This window comes from Artemia sp. Qi Xiang Cuo, unplaced genomic scaffold, assembly GCF_049724085.1.
Source record: "Artemia sp. Qi Xiang Cuo unplaced genomic scaffold, ASM4972408v1 HiC_scaffold_3386, whole genome shotgun sequence".
NCBI lineage: Eukaryota > Metazoa > Arthropoda > Branchiopoda > Anostraca > Artemiidae > Artemia > Artemia sp. Qi Xiang Cuo.
In genome coordinates, this window is record NW_028300811.1 from 2,202,639 (window position 1) to 2,222,453 (window position 19,815).

Sequence of the window (19,815 nt, forward strand, 5' to 3'; positions counted from 1 at the left end):
ATGTTATAGTTAAGAGTTTGGAGTTTTAGCTTAGAGTCTTAGCTTAGAGTTTTTGTTGAAGTTCTAGTTTAGTTTAGTTTTATTTAAGAGTTTAGAGTTTTACCTTAGAGTCTTAGCTTAGAGTTTTAGTTAGAGTGGAAGTTTAGTTTAGTTATAGTTAAGAGTTTAGAGTTTTTGGCTTAAAGTCTAAGCTTAGAGTTTTTGTTGAAGTTTTAGTTAAGTCTAGTTTTAGTTAAGAGTTTATAGTTTTACCTTAGAGTCATAGCTTAGAGTTTTTGTTAGAGTTCTAGTTTAGTTTAGTTTTAGTTTAGAGTTATACCTTAGAGTCTTAGCTTACAGTTTTAGTTAGAGTTGAAGTTTAGTTTAGTTTTAGTTAAGAGTTTAGAGTTTTAGCTTAGAGTCTTAGCTTAGAGTTTTAGTTAGAGTTAAAGTTTAGTTATAGTTAAGAGTTTAGAGTTTTAGATTAGAGTCTTAGCTTAGAGTTTTTGTTTGAGTTCTATTTTAGTTTAGTTTTAGTGTAGAGTTTAGAGTTTTAGCTTAGAGTCTTAGTTTAGAGTTTTAGTTAGAGTTGAAGTTTAGTTTAGTAATAGTTAAGAGTTTAGAGTTATAGCTTAGAGTCTTAACTTAGAGCTTTAGTTTGAGTTCAAGTTTAGTTTAGTTTTAGTTAAGAGTTTTGACTTAGAGTTTTAGCCAAAATTTCTAGCTTAGAGTTTTAGTTAGAGTTGAATTTTAGTTTGGTTATAGTTAAGAGTTTAGAGTTTTAGCTTAAAGTCATAGCTTAGAGTTTTAGTTAGAGTTCTAGTTTAGTTTAGTTTTAGTTAAGAGTTTAGAGTTTTACCTTAGAGTCTTAGCTTAGAGTTTTAGTTAGAGTTGAAGTTTAGTTTAGTATTAGCTTAGAGTTTGGGTCTTTGCTTAGAGTCTTAACTCAGAGTTTTTTTTGAAGTTCTATTTTACTCTAATTTTATTGAAGATTTTGGATATTTAGCTTAGAGTACTATATTAAAATCTTTGCTTTGCTTGAATGTTAATTTTGTTATAGTTAAGAGTTTAGAATTTTTACCTTAGAGTCGTAGATTAGAGTTTTTGATAGAGTTCTAGTTTAGTTTGATCTATTTAAGAGTTTAGAGTTTTTAGCTTAGAGTCTTAGCTTAGAGTTAGAGTTGAAATTTAGTTTAGTTTAGTTTTAGTTTATAGTTTAAGCTTAAAAGTCTTAGCTTAGAGTTTTAGTTAGAGTTCAAGTTTAGTTTAGTTATAGTTAAGAGTTTAGAGTTTTAGCTTAGTGCCTTAGCTTAGAGTTTTAGTTAGAGTTCTAGTTTAGTTTAGTTTTAGTTAAGAGTTTAGAGTTTTCCCTTAGAGTCTTAACTTAGAGTTTTTGTTAGAGTTCTAGTTTAGTTTAGTTTTAGTTGAAAGTTTAGTTAAGAGTTTTACCTTAGAGTTTTTGTTAGAGTTCTAGTTTAGTTTAGTTATAGTTAAGAGATTTAGCTTAGAGGGTTAGCTTAGAGTTAGAGTTGAAGTTTAGTTTAGTTCATAGTTTAAGCTTAAAGTCTTAGCTTAGAGTTTTAGTTAGAGTTGAAGTTTAGTTTAGTTAGTTAAGAGTTTAGAGTTTTAGCTTAGAGTCTTAGCTTAGAGTTTTTTTAGAGTTCTAGTTTAGTTTTGTTTTAGTTAAGAGTTTAGAGTTTTAACTTTGAGATTTAGCCTAGAGTTTTAGTTAGAGTTGAAGTTTAGTTTAGTAATAGTTAAGAGTTTTAGCTTAGAGTCTTAGCCTAGAGTTTTAGTAAGAGTTGAAGTTTAGTTTAGTTTTAGTTTAGAGTTTTAGCTTGGAGTCTTAGCTTAAAGTTCTAGTTAGAGTTCTAGTTTAGTTTAGTTTTAGTTAAGATTTTAGAATTTTAGCCTAGAGTCTTAGCTTAGATTTTAGTTAGAGTTGAATTTTAGCTTAGTAATAGTTAAGAGTTTAGAGTTTTTATCTTAGAGTCTTAGCTTAGAGTTTTTGTTAGAGTTCTAGTTTAGTTGGGTTTTATTTAAGAGTTTAGAGTTTTTAGCTTAGAATCTTAGCTTAGAGTTAGAGTTGAAGTTTAGTTTAGTTTAGTTTTAGTTTATAGTTTAAGCTTAAAGTCTTAGCTTAGAGTTTTAGTTAGAGTTGAAGTTTAGTTTAGTTATAGTTAAGAGTTTAGAGTTTTAGCTTAGTGTCTTAGCTTAGAGGTTTTGTTAGAGTTCTAGTTTAGGTTAGTTTTAGTTAAGAGTTAAGAGTTTTAGCTTAGAGTCTTTGCTTAGAGTTTTAGTTAGAGTTGAAGTTTAGTTTAGTTTTAGTTTAGAGTTTTAGTTTGGAGTCTTAGCTTAAAGTTCTAGTTAGAGTTCTAGTTTAGTTTAGTTTAAGTTAAGAGTTTAGAGTTTTAGCCTAGAGTCTTAGCTTAGAGTTTTAGTTAGAGTTGAAGTTTAGTTTAGTTTTAGTTAAGAGTTTAGAGTTTTACCTTAGAGTTTTTAGCTTAGAGTCTAAGCTTAGAGTTTTTGTTGAAGTTCTAGTTAAGTCTAGTTTTAGTTAAGAGATTAGAGTTTTACCTTAGAGTCATAGCTTAGAGTTTTTGTTAGAGTTCTAGTTTATTTTAGTTTTAGTTTAGAGTTATACATTAGAGTCTTAGCTTAGAATTTTAGTTAGAGTTGAAGTTTAGTTTAGTTTTAGTTAAGAGTTTAGAGTTTTACCTTAGAGTCTTAGCTTTGAGTTTTTGTTAGAGTTCTACTTTACTTTATTTTTAGTGTAGAGTTTAGTTTTAGCTTAGATTCATATCTCATAGTTTTAGTTAGAGTTCTACTTTATTTTAGTTTTTGTTTAGAGTTTAGATTAGAGTCTCAGCTTAGAGTTTTAGTTAGAGTTGAAGTTTATTTTAGTAATAGTTAAGAGTTTAGAGTTTTAGCTTAGAGTCTTAGCTTAGAGCTTTAGTTAGAGTTCAAGTTTAGTTTAGTTTTAGTTAAGAGTTTTAACTTAGAGTTTTAACCTAGATTCCTAGCTTAGAGTTTTAGTTAGAGTTGAATTTTAGTTTGGTTATAGTTAAGAGTTTAGAGTTTTAGCTTAAAGTCTTAGCTTAAAGTTTTAGTTAGAGTTGTAGCATAGTTTAGTTTTAATTTAGAGTTTTACCTTAGAGTCTTAGTTAGAGTTCTAGTTAGAATTGAAGTTTAGTTTAGTTATGGTTTAGCTAGAGTTTTAGTTAGAGTTATAGTTTAGTTTAGTTTTAGTTAAGAGTTTTAGCCTAGATTCATAGCTTAGAGTTTAGTTAGAGTTGAAGTTTAGTGTAGTAATAGTTAAGAGTTTAGAGTTTTAGTTTAGAGTCTTAGTTTAGAGTTTTAGTTAGAGTTGAAGTTTAGTTTAGTAATAGTTAAGAGTTTAGAATTTTAGCTTAGAGTCTTACCTTAGAGCTACAGTTAGAGTTCAAGTTTAGTTTAGTTTTAGTTAAGAGTTTAGATTCTTAGCTTAGAGTTTTTTTAGAGTTCTAGTTTAGTTTAGTTTTAGTTAAGAGTTTTAGCCTAGATTCATAGTTTAGAGTTTAGTTAGAGTTGAAGTTTAGTTTAGTTATAGTTAAGAGTTTAGAGTTTTAGTTTAGTCTCAGCTTAGAGTTTTAGTTAGAGTTGAAGTTTAGTTTAGTTATAGTTAAGAGTTTATAGCTTAGAGTTTTTGATAGATTTCTAGTTTAGTTTAGTTTTAGTTAAGAGTTTTAGCTAAGAGTCTTAGCTTAGAGTTAGAGTTGAAGTTTAGTTTACTTTTAGTTTATAGTTTTAGCCTAGAGTCTTAGCTTAGAGTTTTAGTTATAGTTCAAGTTTGGTTTAGTTTTAGTTTAAAGTTTTAGCTTGGAGTCTTAGCTTAGAGTTTTAGTTAGAGTTCCAGTTTAGTTTAGTTTTAGTTAAGAGTTTAGAGTTTTAGCCTAGAGTCTTAGCTGAAAGTTTTAGTTAGAGTTCTAGTTTAGTTTTAGTTAAGAGTTTAGAGTTTTACCTTAGAGTCTTAGCTTAGAATTTTAGTTAGAGTTCTAGATTAGTTATAGTTAAGAGTTTAGAGTTTTAGCTTAGAGTCTTAGCTTGAAGTTTTAGTTAGAGTTGAAGTTTAATTTAGTTATAGTTAAGAGTTTAGAGTTTTAGCCTAGAGTCTTAGCTTAGAGATTAGTTAGAGTTGAAGTTTAGTTTAGCTTTAGTTAAGAGTTTAGAGCTTCTGCTTATAGTCTTAGTTTAGAGTTTAGTTAGAGTTGAAGTTTACTTTAGTTATAGTTAAGAGTTTTACATTAGAGTCATAGCTTAAGGTTTTTGTTAGAATTCTAGTTTAGTTTAGTTTTAGTTTAGAGTTATACATTAGAGTCTTAGCTTAGAATTTTAGTTAGAGTTGAAGTTTAGTTTAGTTTTAGTTAAGAGTTAGAGTTTTACCTTAGAGTTTTAGTTAGAGTGGAAGTTTAGTTATAGTTAAGAGTTTAGAGATTTAGCTTGGAGTCTTTGCTTAGAGTTTTAGTTAGAGTTGTAGTTTATTTTGGTTTTAGTTAAGAGTTTAGAGTTTTAACTTAGAGTCTTAGCTTAGAGTTTAGTTAGATGTCTAGTTTAGTTTAGTTATAGTTAAGAGTTTAGAGTTTTAGCTTAGAGTCTTAGCTTAGATTTTTTGTTAGAGTTCTACTTTAGTTTAGTTTTAGTATAGAGTTTAGAGTTTTAGCTTAGAGTCATATCTTAGAGTTTTAGTTAGAGTTCTACTTTAGTTTAGTTTTAGTTAAGAGTTTAGAGTTTTACCTTAGAGTCTTAGCTTAGAGTTTTACTTAGAGTTGAAGTTTAGTTTAGTTATAGTTAAGAGTTTGGAGTTTTAGCTTAGAGTCTTAGCCTAGAGTTTTTGTTAGAGTTCTACTTTAGTTTAGTTTTAGTAGAGAGTTTAGAGTTTTAGCTTAGAGTCTTAGCTTAGAGTTTTTGTTAGAATTCTAGTTTAGTTTAGTTTTAGTTAAGAGTTTAGAGTTTTAGCTTAGAGTCTTAGCATAGAGTTTTACTTAGAGTTGAAGTTTAGTTTAGTTATAGTTAAGAGTTTAGAGTTTTAACTTAGAGTCATAGCTTAAAGTTTTTGTTAGAATTCTAGTTTAGTTTAGTTTTAGTTTAGAGTTTTACATTAGAGTCTTAGCTTAGAGTTTTAGTCAGAGTTGTAATTTGGTTTAGTTTTATTTAAAAGTTTAGCGTTTTAGCTTAGAGTCATAGCTGAAAATTGTAGATATAGTCGAAGTTTAGTTTTAGTTAAGAGTTTAGAGTTTTGGCTTGGAGTCTTAGCTTAGAGTTTTTGTTAGATTTCTAGTTTAGTTTTAGTTAAGAGTTTAGAGTTTTACCTTAGAGTCTTAGCTTAGAGTTTTTGTTAGAGTTCTACTTTAGTTTAGTCTTAGTATAGAGTTTAGTGTTTTAGCTTAGAGTCATATCTTAGAGTTTTAGTTAGAGTTCTACTTTAGTTTAGTTTTAGTTAAGAGTTCAGAGTTTTATCTTAGAATCTTAGCTTAGAGTTTTTGTTAGAGTTCTAGTTTAGTTTAGTTTTAGTTAAGAGTTTAGAGTTTTACCTTAGAGTCTTAGCTTAGAGTTTTACTTAGAGTTGAAGTTTAGTTTAGCTATAGTTAAGAGTTTGGAGTTTAGTTTAGTTATAGTTAGGAGTTTGGAGTTTTAGCTTAGAGTCTCAGCTTAGAGTTATTGTTGAAGTTGTAGTTTAGTCTAGTTTTAGTTAAGAGTTTAGAGTTTTACCTTAGAGTCTTAGCTTAGAGTTTTAGTTAGAGTTGAAGTTTAGTTTAGTTATAGTTAAGAGTTTAAAGTTTTTGGCTTAGAGTGTAAGCTTAGAGTTTTTGTTGAAGTTCTAGTTAAGTCTAGTTTTAGTTAAGAGTTTAGAGTTTTAGCTTAGAGTCATAGCTTAGAGGTTTTGTTAGAGTTCTAGTTTATTTTAGTTTTAGTTTAGAGTTATACATTAGAGTCTTAGCTTAGAATTTTAGCTGGAGTTGAAGTTTAGTTTAGTTTTAGTTAAGAGTTTAGAGTTATACCTTAGAGTCTTAGCTTAGAGTTTTTGTTAGAGTTCTACTTTAGTTTAGTTTTAGTGTAGAGTTTAGAGTTTTAGCTTAGATTCATATCTCATAGTTTTAGTTAGAGTTCTACTTTAGTTTAGTTTTAGTTAAGAGTTTAGCTAAGAGTCTTAGTTTAGAGTTTTAGTTAGAGTTGAAGTTTAGTTTAGTAATAGTTAAGAGTTTAGAGTTTTAGCTTAGAGTCTTAACTTAGAGCTTTAGTTAGAGTTCAAGTTTAGAATAGTTTTAGTTAAGAGTTTTAACTTAGAGTTTTAGCCAAAATTCCTAGCTTAGAGTTTTAGTTAGAGTTGAATTTTAGTTTGGTTATAGTTAAGAGTTTAGAGTTTTAGCTTAAAGTCTTAGCTTAGAGTTTTAGTTAGAGTTGTAGTATAGTTTAGTTTTAGTTTAGAGTTTTACCTTAGAGTCTTAGTTGGAGTTCTAGTTAGAATTGAAGTTTAGTTTAGTTATAGTTTAGCTAGAGTTTTAGTTAGAGTTATAGTTTAGTTTAGTTTTAGTTAAGAGTTTTAGCCTAGATTCATAGCTTAGAGTTTAGTTAGAGTTGAAGTTTAATATAGTTATAGTTAAGAGTTTAGAGTTTTAGTTTAGAGTTTTAGTTAGAGTTGAAGTTTAGTTTAGTAATAGTTAAGAGTTTAGAGTTTTAGCTTAGAGTCTTAACTTAGAGCTTTAGTTAGAGTTCAATTTTAGTTTAGTTTTAGTTACGAGTTTAGAGTCTTAGCTTAGAGTTTTTGTTAGAGTTCTAGTTTAGTTTAGTTTTAGTTAAGAGTTTTAGCCTCGATTCATAGCTTAGAGTTTAGTTAGAGTAGAAGTTTACTTTAGTTATAGTTAAGAGTTTAGAGTTTTAGTTTAGAGTCTTAGTTTAGAGTTTTAGTTAGAGTTGAAGTTTAGTTTAGTTATAGTTAAGAGTTTAGAGTTTTAGCTTAGAGTCTTAGCTTAGAGTTTTCCTTAGAGTTCTAGTTTAGTTTAGTTTTAGTTAAAAGTTTAGAGTCTTAGCTTAGAGTTTTTGTTAGAGTTCTAGTTTAGTTATAGTTAAGAGTTTTAGCTAAGAGTCTTAGCTTAGAGTTAGAGTTGAAGTTTAGTTTAGTTTTAGTTTATAGTTTTAGCTTAGTCTTAGCTTAGAATTTTAGTTAGAGCTGAAGTTTAGTTTAGTTATAGTTAAGAGTTTAGAGTTTTAGCTTAGATTCATATCTCATAGTTTTAGTTAGAGTTCTACTTTAGTATAGTTTTAGTTAAGAGTTTAGCTTAGAGTCTTAGTTTAGAGTTTTAGTTAGAGTTGAAGTTTAGTTTAGTAATAGTTAAGAGTTTAGAGTTTTAGCTTAGAGTCTTAACTTAGAGCTTTAGTTAGAGTTCAAGTTTAGAATAGTTTTAGTTAAGAGTTTTAACTTAGAGTTTTAGCCAAAATTCCTAGCTTAGAGTTTTAGTTAGAGTTGAAGTTTAGTTTAGTTATAGTTAAGAGTTTAGAGTTTTAGCTTAAAGTCTTAGCTTAGAGTTTTAGTTAGAGTTGTAGTATAGTTTAGTTTTAGTTTAGAGTTTTACCTTAGAGTCTTAGTTGGAGTTCTAGTTAGAATTGAAGTTTAGTTTAGTTATAGTTTAGCTAGAGTTTTAGTTAGAGTTATAGTTTAGTTTAGTTTTAGTTAAGAGTTTTAGCCTAGATTCATAGCTTAGAGTTTAGTTAGAGTTGAAGTTTAATATAGTTATAGTTAAGAGTTTAGAGTTTTAGTTTAGAGTTTTAGTTAGAGTTGAAGTTTAGTTTAGTAATAGTTAAGAGTTTAGAGTTTTAGCTTAGAGTCTTAACTTAGAGCTTTAGTTAGAGTTCAATTTTAGTTTAGTTTTAGTTACGAGTTTAGAGTCTTAGCTTAGAGTTTTTGTTAGAGATCTAGTTTAGTTTAGTTTTAGTTAAGAGTTTTAGCCTCGATTCATAGCTTAGAGTTTAGTTAGAGTAGAAGTTTACTTCAGTTATAGTTAAGAGTTTAGAGTTTTAGTTTAGAGTCTTAGTTTAGAGTTTTAGTTAGAGTTGAAGTTTAGTTTAGTTATAGTTAAGAGTTTAGAGTTTTAGCTTAGAGTCTTAGCTTAGAGTTTTCCTTAGAGTTCTAGTTTAGTTTAGTTTTAGTTAAAAGTTTAGAGTCTTAGCTTAGAGTTTTTGTTAGAGTTCTAGTTTAGTTATAGTTAAGAGTTTTAGCTAAGAGTCTTAGCTTAGAGTTAGAGTTGAAGTTTAGTTTAGTTTTAGTTTATAGTTTTAGCTTAGTCTTAGCTTAGAATTTTAGTTAGAGCTGAAGTTTAGTTTAGTTATAGTTAAGAGTTTAGAGTTTTAGCTTAGAGTCGTAGCTTAGAGTTTTTGTTAGAGTTCTAGTTTAGTTTAGTTTTAGTTAAGAGTTCCTAGTTTTACCTTTGAGTGTTAGCTTTGAGTTTTTGTTAGAGTTCTAGTTTAGTTTAGTTTTAGTTAAGAGTTTTAGCCTAGAGTCTTAGCTTAGAATTTAGTTAGAGTTGAAGTTTAGTTATAGTTAAGATTTTAGAGTTTTAGTTTAGAGTCTTAGCCTAGAGTTTTAGTTAGAGTTGAAGTTTAGTTTAGTTATAGTTAAGAATTTAAAGTTTTTAGCTTAGAGTCATATCTTAGAGTTTTTGTTAGAATTCTAGTTTAGTTTAGTTTTAGTTAAGAGTTTAGAGTTTTAGCCTAGAGTCTTAGTTTAGAGTTTTAGTTAGAGTTGAAGTTTAGTTTAGTTATAGTTAAGAGTTTAGAGTTTTAGCTTAGAGTCTTAACTTAGAGCTTTAGTTAGAGTTCAATTTTAGTTTAGTTTTAGTTAAGAGTTTTAGCCTAGATTCATAGTTTAGAGTTTAGTTAGAGTTGAAGTTTAGTTTAGTTATAGTTAATAGTTTAGTGTTTTAGTTTAGAGTCTTAGCTTAGAGTTTTAGTTAGAGTTGAAGTTTAGTTTAGTTATATTTAAGAGTTTAGAGTTTTAGCTTAGAGTTTTTGTTAGAGTTCTAGTTTAGTTTAGTTATAGTTAAGAGTTTTAGCTAAGAGTCTTAGCTTAGAGTTAGAGTTGAAGTTTAGTTTACTTTTAGTTTATAGTTTTAGCCTAGAGTCTTAGCTTAGAGTTTTAGTTATACTTCAAGTTTGGTTTAGTTTTAGTTTAGAGTATTAGCTTGGAGTCTTAAATTAGAGTTTTAGTTAGAGTTCCAGTTTAGTTTAGTTTTAGTTAAGAGTTTTAGCCTAGAGTCTTAGCTTAAAGTTTTAGTTATAGTTCTAGTTTAGTTTTAGTTAAGAGTTTAGAGTTTTACCTTGGAGTCTTAGTTTAGAGTTTTAGTTAGAGTTCTAGTTTAGTTTTAGTTAAGAGTTTAGAGTTTTAGCTTAGAGTCTTAGTTTAGAGTTTTAGTTAGAGTTGAAGTTTAGTTTAGTTATAGTTAAGAGTTTAGAGTTTTAGCTTAGAGTCTTAACTTAGAGCTTTAGTTAGAGTTCAAGTTTAGAATAGTTTTAGTTAAGAGTTTTAACTTAGAGTTTTAGCCAAAATTCCTAGCTTAGAGTTTTAGTTAGAGTTGAATTTTAGTTTGGTTATATTTAAGAGTTTAGAGTTTTAGCTTAAAGTCTTAGCTTAGAGTTTTAGTTAGAGTTGTAGTATAGTTTAGTTTTAGTTTAGAGTTTTACCTTAGTTTCTTAGTTGGAGTTCTGGTTAGAATTGAAGTTTAGTTTAGTTATAGTTTAGCTAGAGTTTTAGTTAGAGTTATAGTTTAGTTTAGTTTTAGTTAAGAGTTTTAGCCTAGATTCATAGCTTAGAGTTTAGTTAGAGCTGAAGTTTAGTTTAGTTATAGTTAAGAGTTTAGAGTTTTAGCTTAGAGTCTTAGTTTAGAGTTTTAGTTAGAGTTGAAGTTTAGTTTAGTAATAGTTAAGAGTTTAGAGTTTTAGCTTAGAGTCTTAACTTAGAGATTTAGTTAGAGTTCAATTTTAGTTTAGTTTTAGTTACGAGTTTAGAGTATTAGCTTAGAGTTTTTGTTAAGAGTTCTTGTTTAGTTTAGTTTTAGTTAAGAGTTTTAGCCTATATTCATAGCTTAGAGTTTAGTTAGAGTAGAAGTTTAGTTTAGTTATAGTTAAGAGTTTAGAGTTTTAGTTTAGAGTCTTAGCTTAGAGTTTTAGTTAGAGTTGAAGTTTAGTTTAGTTATAGTTAAGAGTTTAGAGTTTTAGCTTAGAGTCTTAGCTTAGAGTTTTCTTTAGAGTTCTAGTTTAGTTTAGTTTTAGTTAAAAGTTTAGAGTCTTAGCTTAGAGTTTTTGTTAGAGTTCTAGTTTAGTTATAGTTAAGAGTTTTAGCTAAGAGTCTTAGCTTAGAGTTAGAGTTGAAGTTTAGTTTAGTTTTAGTTTATAGTTTTAGCTTAGTCTTAGCTTAGAATTTTAGTTAGAGCTGAAGTTTAGTTTAGTTATAGTTAAGAGTTTAGAGTTTTAGCTTAGAGTCGTAGCTTAGAGTTTTTGTTAGAGTTCTAGTTTAGTTTAGTTTTAGTTAAGAGTTCCTAGTTTTACCTTTGAGTGTTAGCTTTGAGTTTTTGTTAGAGTTCTAGTTTAGTTTAGTTTTAGTTAAGAGTTTTAGCCTAGAGTCTTAGCTTAGAGTTTAGTTAGAGTTGAAGTTTAGTTATAGTTAAGATTTTAGAGTTTTAGTTTAGAGTCTTAGCTTAGAGTTTTAGTTAGAGTTGAAGTTTAGTTTAGTTATAGTTAAGAATTTAAAGTTTTTAGCTTAGAGTCATATCTTAGAGTTTTTGTTAGAGTTCTAGTTTATTTTAGTTTTAGTTAAGAGTTTAGAGTTTTAGCTTAGAGTCTTAGCTTAGAGTTCTAGTTAGAGTTGATGTTTAGGTTAGTAATAGTTAAGAGTTTAGAGTTTTAGCTTAGAGTCTTAGCTTAGAGTTTTTGTTAGAGTTCAATTTTAGTTTAGTTTTAGTTAAGAGTTTTAGCTTAGAGTTTTAGTTAGAGTTGAAGTTTAGTTTAGTTATAGTTAATAGTTTAGTGTTTTAGTTTAGAGTCTTAGCTTAGAGTTTTAGTTACAGTTAAGTTTAGTTTAGTTATAGTTAAGAGTTTAGAGTCTTAGCTTAGAGTTTTAGTTAGAGTTCTAGTTTAGTTTAATTTTAGTTAAGAGTTTTAGCTTAGATTCTTAGCTTAGAGTTAGAGTTGAAGTTTAGTTTAGTTTTAGTTTATAGTTTTAGACTAGAGTCTTAGCTTAGAGTTTTAGTTATACTTCAAGTTTGGTTTAGTTTTAGTTTAGAGTATTAGCTTGGAGTCTTAAATTAGAGTTTTAGTTAGAGTTCCAGTTTAGTTTAGTTTTAGTTAAGAGTTTTAGCCTAGAGTCTTAGCTTAAAGTTTTAGTTATAGTTCTAGTTTAGTTTTAGTTAAGAGTTTAGAGTTTTAGCTTAGAGTCTTAGCTTAGATTTTTAGTTAGAGTTCTAGTTTAGTTTTAGTTAAGAGTTTAGAGTTTTAGCTTAGAGTCTTAGTTTAGAGTTTTAGTTAGAGTTGAAGTTTAGTTTAGTTATAGTTAAGAGTTTAGAGTTTTAGCTTAGAGTCTTAACTTAGAGCTTTAGTTAGAGTTCAAGTTTAGAATAGTTTTAGTTAAGAGTTTTAACTTAGAGTTTTAGCCAAAATTCCTAGCTTAGAGTTTTAGTTAGAGTTGAATTTTAGTTTGGTTATATTTAAGAGTTTAGAGTTTTAGCTTAAAGTCTTAGCTTAGAGTTTTAGTTAGAGTTGTAGTATAGTTTAGTTTTAGTTTAGAGTTTTACCTTAGTTTCTTAGTTGGAGTTCTGGTTAGAATTGAAGTTTAGTTTAGTTATAGTTTAGCTAGAGTTTTAGTTAGAGTTATAGTTTAGTTTAGTTTTAGTTAAGAGTTTTAGCCTAGATTCATAGCTTAGAGTTTAGTTAGAGTTGAAGTTTAGTTTAGTAATAGTTAAGAGTTTAGAGTTTTAGCTTAGAGTCTTAGTTTAGAGTTTTAGTTAGAGTTGAAGTTTAGTTTAGTAATAGTTAAGAGTTTAAAGTTTTAAGCTTAGAGTCTTAGCTTAGAGCTTCTAGTTAGAGTTCAATTTTAGTTTAGTTTTAGTTACGAGTTTAGAGTATTAGCTTAGAGTTTTTGTTAAGAGTTCTTGTTTAGTTTAGTTTTAGTTAAGAGTTTTAGCCTATATTCATAGCTTAGAGTTTAGTTAGAGTAGAAGTTTAGTTTAGTTATAGTTAAGAGTTTAGAGTTTTAGCTTAGAGTTTAGCCTAGAGTCTTAGCTTGGAGTTTTAGTTAGAGTTGAAGTTTAGTTTAGTTATAGTTAAGAGTTTAGAGTTTTAGCTTAGAGTCTTAGCTTATAGTTTTCCTTAGAGTTCTAGTTTAGTTTAGTTTTAGTTAAAAGTTTAGAGTCTTAGCTTAGAGTTTTTGTTAGAGTTCTAGTTTAGTTATAGTTAAGAGATTTAGCTAAGAGTCTTAGCTTAGAGTTAGAGTTGAAGTTTAATTTAGTTTTAGTTTATAGTTTTAGCTTAGTCTTAGCTTAGAGTTTTAGTTAGAGCTGAATTTCAGTTTAGTTATAGTTAAGAGTTTAGAGTTTTAGCTTAGAGTCTTAGCTTAGAGTTTTAGGTCTAGTTTAGTTTAGTTTTAGTTAAGAGCTCCTAGTTTTACCTTTGAGTGTTAGCTTTGAGTTTTTGTTAGAGTTCTAGTTTAGTTTAGTTTTAGTTAAGAGTATTAGCCTAGAGTCTTAGCTTAGAGTTTAGTTAGAATTGAAGTTTAGTTATAGTTAAGAGTTTAGAGTTTTATTTTAAAGTCTTAGACTAGAGTTTTAGTTAGAGTTGAAGTTTAGTTTAGTTATAGTTAAGAGTTTAAAGTTTTTAGCTCAGAGTCATATCTTAGAGTTTTTGTTAGAGTTATAGTTTAGTTTAGTTATAGTTAAGAGTTTAGAGTTTTATCTTAGAGTATTAGTTAGAGTTGAAGTTTAGTTTAGTAATAGTTAAGAGTTTAAAGTTTTAGCTTAGAGTCTTAACTTACAGCTTTAGTTAGAGTTCAAGTTTAGTTTAGTTTTAGTTAAGAGTTTAAAGTCTTAGCTTAGAGTTTTTTTTAGAGTTCTAGTTTATTTTAGTTTTAGTTAAGAGTTGTAGCCTAGATTCATAGTTTAGAGTTTAGTTAGAGTTGAAGTTTAGTTTAGTTATAGTTAAGAGTTTAGAGTTTTAGTTTAGAGTCTTAGTTTAGAGTTTTAGTTAGAGTTGAAGTTTAGTTTAGTTATAGTTAAGAGTTTAGAGTTTTAGCTTAGAGTCTTAGCTTAGAGTTTTAGTTAGAGTTCTAGTTTAGTTTTAGTTAAGAGTTTAGAGTCTTAGCTTAGAGTTTTTGTTAGAGTTCTAGTTTAGTTTAGTTATAGTTAAGAGTTTTAGCTAAGAGTCTTAGCTTAGAGTTAGAGTTGAAGTTTAGTTTAGTTTTAGTTTATAGTTTTAACCTAGAGTCTTAGCTTAGAGTTTTAGTTATAGTTCAAGTTTGGTTTAGTTTTAGTTTAGAGTAATAGCTTGGAGTCTTAGCTTAGAGTTTTAGTTAGAGTTCAAGTTTAGTTTAGTTTTAGTTAAGAGTTTAGAGTTTTAGCCTAGAGTCTTAGCTTAGAGTTTTAGTTATAGTTCTAGTTTAGTTTTAGTTAAGAGTTTAGAGTTTTACCTTAGAGTCTTAGCTTGAAGTTTTAGTTAGAGTTGAAGTTTAATTTAGTTATAGTTAAGAGTTTTGAGTTTTAGCCTAGAGTCATAGCTTAGAGTTTAGTTAGAGTTGAAGTTTAGTTTAGCTTTAGTTAAGAGTTTAGAGTTTTAGCTTAGAGTCTTAGCTTAGAGTTTAGTTAGAGTTGAAGTTTACTTTAGTTATAGTTAAGAGTTTTACATTAGAGTCATAGCTTAAAGTTTTTGTTAGAATTCTAGTTTAGTTTAGTTTTAGTTTAGAGTTATACATTAGAGTCTTAGCTTAGAATTTTAGTTAGAGTTGAAGTTTAGTTTAGTTTTAGTTAAGAGTTTGGAGTTTTACCTTAGAGTTTTAGTTAGAGTTGAAGTTTAGTTATAGTTAAGAGTTTAGAGTTTCAGCTTGGAGTCTTAGCTTAGAGTTTTAGTAAGAGTTCTTGTTTAGTTTAGTTTAGTTAAGAGTTTAGAGTTTGACCTTAGAGTCTTAGCTTAGAGTTTAGTTAGAGTTCTAGTTTAGTTTAGTTATAGTTAAGAGTTTAGACTTTTAGCTTAGAGTCTTAGCTTAGATTTTTTGCTAGAGTTCTACTTTATTTTAGTTTTAGTATAGAGTTTAGAGTTTTAGCTTAGAGTCATATCTTAGAGTTTTAGTTAGAGTTGAAGTTTAGTTTAGTTAAAGTTAAGAGTTTGGAGTTTTAGCTTAGAGTCTTAGCCTAGAGTTTTTGTTAGAGTTCTACTTTAGTTTAGTTTTAGTATAGAGTTTAGAGTTTTAGATTAGAGTCTTAGCTTAGAGTTTTTGTTAGAGTTCTAGTTTAGTTTAGCTTTAGTTAAGAGTTTAGAGTTTTACCTTAGAGTCTTAGTTGGAGTTCTAGTTAGAATTAAAGTTTAGTTTAGTTACAGTTAAGAGTTTAGAGTTTTAGTTTAGAGTCTTAGTTTAGAGTTTTAGTTAGAGTTGAAGTTTAGTTTAATTATAGTTAAGAGTTTAGAGTTTTAGCTTAGAGTCTTAGCTTAGAGTTTACTTTAGAGTTCTAGTTTAGTTTAGTTTTAGTTAAAAGTTTAGAGTCTTAGCTTAGAGTTTTTGTTAGAGTTCTAGTTTAGTTATAGTTAAGAGTTTTAGCTAAGAGTCTTAGCTTAGAGTTAGAGTTGAAATTTAGTTTAGTTTTAGTTTATAGTTTTAGCTTAGTCTTAGCTTAGAATTTTAGTTAGAGTTGTAGTTTATTTGATTTTGATTTAAGATTTTAGATATTTTAGATTAGAGTCTGATATTATAGTTTTGTGAAGTTCTAGTTGAGTTTTGTTATAGTTAATAGTTGTATATAATATTATTATATTATAAATTTATATATAGTTTTATTTTATCTTAGTATTAGTTTATAGTTTTAGCCTAGAGTCTTAGCTTAGAGTTTTAGTTATAGTTCAAGTTTGGTTTAGTTTTAGTTTAGAGTAATAGCTTGGAGTCTTAGCTTAGAGTTTTAGTTAGAGTTCCAGTTTAGTTTAGTTTTAGTTAAGAGTTTTAGCCTAGAGTCTTAGCTTAGAGTTTTAGCTATAGTTCTAGTTTAGTTTTATTTAATAGTTTATACTTTTAGCTTAGAGTCTTAGCTTAGAGATTTAGCTAGAGTTGAAGTTTAGTTTAGTTATAGTTAAGAGTTTAGAGTTTTAGCCTAGAGTCTTAGCTTAGAGTTTTAGTTAGAGTTGAAGTTTAGTTTAGTGATAGTTAAGAGTTTTACATTAGAGTCATAGCTTAAAGTTTTTGTTAGAATTCTAGTTTAGTTTAGTTTTAGTTTAGAGTTATACATTAGAGTCTTAGCTTAGAATTTTAGTTAGAGTTGAAGTTTAGTTTAGTTTTAGTTAAGAGTTTAGAGTTTTACCTTAGAGTTTTAGTTAGAGTTGAAGTTTAGTTATAGTTAAGAGTTTAGAGTTTTAGCTTGGAGTCATAGCTTAGAGTTTTTGTTAGAGATCTAGTTTAGTTTAGTTTTAGTTAAGAATTTAGAGTTTTAACTTAAAGTCTTAGCTTAGAGTTTATTTAGAGTTCTTGTTTAGTTTATTGATAGTTAAGAGTTTAGAGTTTTAGCTTGAACTCTTAGCTTAGAGTTTTATTTAGAGTTCTAGTTTAGTTTAGTTATAGTTTAGAGTTTAGAGTTTTAGCTTAGAGTCATATCTTAGAGTTTTAGTTAGATTTCTACTTTAGTTTAGTTTTAGTTAAGAGTTTAGAGTTTTACCTTAGAGTCTTAGCTTTGAGTTTTACTTAGAGTTGAAGTTGAGTTTAGTTATAGTTAAGAGTTTGGAGTTTAAGCTTAGAGTCTTAGCCCAGAGTTTTTGTTAGAGTTCTACTTTAGTTTAGTTTTATTATAGAGTTTAGAGTTTTAGCTTAGAGTCTTAGCTTAGAGTTTTTATTAGAGTTCTAGTTTAGTTTAGTTTTAGTTAAGAGTTTAGAGTTTTACCTTAGAGTTGAAGTTTAGTTTAGTTATAGTTAGGAGTTTGGAGTTTTAGCTTAGAGTCTTAGCTTAGAGTTATTGTTGAAGTTCTAGTTTTGTCTAGTTTTAGTTAAGAGTTTATAGTTTTACCTTAGAGTCTTAGCTTAGAGTTTTAGTTAGAGTTGAAGTTTAGTTTAGTTATAGATAAGAGCTTAGAGTTTTTAGCTTAGAGTCTAAGCTTAGAGTTTTTGTTGAAGTTCTAGTTAAGTCTAGTTTTAGTTAAGAGTTTAGAGTTTTACCTTAGAGTCATAGCTTAGAGTTTTGTGTTAGAGTTCTAGTTTAGTTTAGTTTTAGTTTAGAGCTAAACATTAGAGTCTTAAATTAGAATTTTAGCTGGAGTTGAAGTTTCGTTTAGTTTTAGTTAAGAGTTTAGAGTTTTACCTTAGAGTCTTAGCTTAGAGTTTTTGTTAGAGTTCTACTTTAGTTTAGTTTTAGTGTAGAGTTTAGAGTTTTAGCTTAGATTCATATCTCATAGTTTTAGTTAGAGTTCTACTTTAGTTTAGTTTTAGTTAAGAGTTTAGCTTCGAGTCTTAGCTTAGAGTTTTTGTTAGAGTTCTAGTTTAGTTTAGTTTTAGTTAAGAGTTCATAGTTTTACCTTTGAGTGTTAGCTTAGAGTTTTTGTTAGAGTTCTAGTTTAGTTTAGTTTTAGTTAAGAGTCTTAGCCTAGAGTCATAGCTTAGAGTTTAGTCAGAGTTGAAGTTTAGTTTTACTTAACAGTTTAGAGTTTTAGTTTAGAGTCTTAGCTTAGAGTTTTAGTTAGAGTTGTACTTTAGTTTAGTTTTAGTTAAGAGTTTAGAGTTTTTAGCTTAGTGTCACATCTTAGAGTTTTAGTTAGAGTTCTATGTCAGTTTAATTATAGTTAAGAGTTCAGAGTGTTAGCTTAGAGCCTTAGCTTCTAGTTTTAGTTAGATTTGAAGTTCAATTTAGTTATAGCTAAGAGTCTAGAGCTTAACACTAGATTCAAGGCTTAGAATTTTTATTAGAGTTGAAGTTTACTTTAGTTTTAGTTTAGAAATTAGAGTTTTAGCTTAGAGTCTTAGCTTAGAGTTTAGTTAGTGTTGCAGTTTAGTTATAGTTAAGAGTTTAGATTTATAGTTTAGAGTCTTAGCCTAGAGTTTTAGTTAGACTTGAAGTTAAGTTTAGTTATAGTTAAGACTTTAGAGTTTTTAGCTTAGAGTCATAGCTTAGAGTTTTTTTATAGTTCTAGTTTAGTTTAGTTTTAGTTAAGAGTTTAGAGTTTTACCTTAGAGTTTTAGCCTAGAGTTTTAGTTAGAGTTGAAGTTTAGTTTAGTTATAGTTAAGAGTTTAGAGTTTTAGCTTAGAGTCTTAGCTTAGAGTTTTAGATAGAGTTGAAGTTAAGTTTAGTTATAGTTAGGAGTTTAGAGTTTTATCTTAGAGTCATAGCTTAGAGTTTTTACTATATTTCTATTTTAGTTTAGTTTTAGTTTAGAGTTTTACATTAGAGTCTTAGCTTAAAGTTTTAGTTAGAGTTGAAGTTTAGTTTAGTTTTAGTTAAGAGTTTAGAGTTTTACCTTAGAGTCTTAGCTTAGAGTTTTAGTTAGAGTTGAAGTTTGGTTATAGTTAAGAGTCTAGATTTTTAGCTTGGAGTCTTAGCTTAGAATTTTAGTTAGAGTTCTAGTTTACTTTAGTTTTAGTTAAGAGTTTAGATTTTTACCTTAGAGTATTAGCTTAGAGTTTTAGTTAGAGTTCTAGTTTAGTTTAGTTTTAGTACAGAGTTTAGAGTTTCAGCTTAGAGTCATATCTTAGAGTATTAGTTAGAGTTCTACTTTAGTTTAGTTTTAGTTAAGAGTTTAGAGTTTTAGCTTAGAGTCTTAGCTTAGAGTTTTAGTTAGAGTCGAAGTTTACTTTAGTAATAGTTAAGAGTTTAGAGTTTTAGCTTAGAGTCTTAGCTTAGAGCTTTAGTTAGAGTTCAAGTTTTGTTTAGTTTTAGTTAAGAGTTTTAACTTAGATTTTAGCCTAGATTCCTAGCTTAGAGTTTTAGTTATAGTTGAATTTTAGTTTGGTTATAGTTAAGAGTTTAGAGTTTTAGCTTGGAGTCTTAGTTAGAGTTTTTGTTAGAGTTGAAGTTTAGTTTAGTTATAGTTAAGAGTTTATAGTTTTAGCTTAGAGTCATATCTTAGAGTTTTAGTTAGAGTTATAGTTTAGTTTAGTTTTAGTTAAGAGTTTTAGCCTAGATTCTTAGCTTAGAGTTTAGTTTTAGTTGAAGTTTAGTTATAGTTAAGAGTATAGAGTTTTAGTTTAGAGTCTTAGCTTAGAGTTTTAGTTAGAGTTGAAGTTTAGTTTAGTTATAGTTAACAGTTTAGAGTTTTTAGCTTAGAGTCACAGCTTAGAGTTTTTGATGGAGTTGAAGTTTAGTTTAGTTTTAAATAAGAGTTTAGAGTTTTACCTTAGAGTTCTAGCCTAGAGTTTTAGTTAGAGTTGAAGTTTAGATTAGTTATAGTTAATAGTTTTGAGTCTTAGTTTAGAGTTTTAGTTAGAGTTCTAGTTTAGTTTAGTTATAGTTAAGAGTTTAGAGTTTTACCTTAGAGTCTTAGCTTAGAGTTTTAGTTTTAGTTAGAGTTCTAGTTTAGTTTAGATTTAGTTAAGAGTTTAGAGTTTTATCTTGGAGTCTTAGCTTAGAGTTTTAGTTAGAGTTCTAGTTTAGTTTAGTTTTAGTTAAGAGTTTATATTTTTACCTTAGAGTCAGAGCTTAGAGTTTTTGTTAGAGTTCTAGTTTAGTTTAGTTTTAGTGTAGAGTTTAGAGTTTTAGCTTAGATTCATATCTCATAGTTTTAGTTAGAGTTCTACTTTAGTTTAGTTTTAGTTAAGAGTTCAGCTTCGAGTCTTAGCTTAGAGTTTTTGTTAGAGTTCTAGTTTAGTTTAGTTTTAGTTAAGAGTTCATAGTTTTACCTTTGAGTATTAGCTTAGAGTTTTTGTTTGAGTTCTAGGTTAGGTTAGTTTTAGTTAAGAGTTTTAGCCTAGAGTCTTAGCTTAGAGTTTAGTTAGAGTTGAAGTTTAGTTATAGTTAAGAGCTTTAGTTTAGAGTCTTAGCCTAGAGTTTTAGTTAGAGTTGAAGTTTAGTTTAGTTATAGTTAAGAGTTTAAAGTTTTTAGCTTAGTGTCATATCTTAGATTTTTAGTTTGAGTTATAGTTTAGCGTAGTTTTAGTTAAGAGTTTGGAGTTTTAGCCTTGAGTCTTAGTATAGAGTTTAGTTAGAGTTGAAGTTTAATTTAGTTTAGTTTTAGTTAAGAGCTTAGGGTTTTACCCTATAGTCTTGGCTTAGAGCTTCAGTTAGAGCTGAAGTTTAGTTTAGTTTCAGTTAAGAAATTAGAGTTTTATCTTAGAGTCTTAGCTTAGAGTTTAGTTAGTGTTGCAGTTTAGTTATAGTTAAGAGTTTAGATTTATAGTTTAGAGTCTTAGACTAGAGTTTTAGTTAGAGTTGAAGTTTAGTTTAGTTATAGTTAAGACTTTAGAGTTTTTAGCTTAGAGTCATAGCTTAGAGTTTTTTTAGAGTTCTAGTTTAGTTTAGTTTCAGTAAAGAGTTTAGAGTTTTACCTTAGAGTTTTAGCCTAGAGTTTTAGTTAGAGTTAAAGTTTAGTTTAGTTATAGTTAAGAGTTTAGAGTTTTAGCTTAGAGTCTTAGCTTAGAGTCT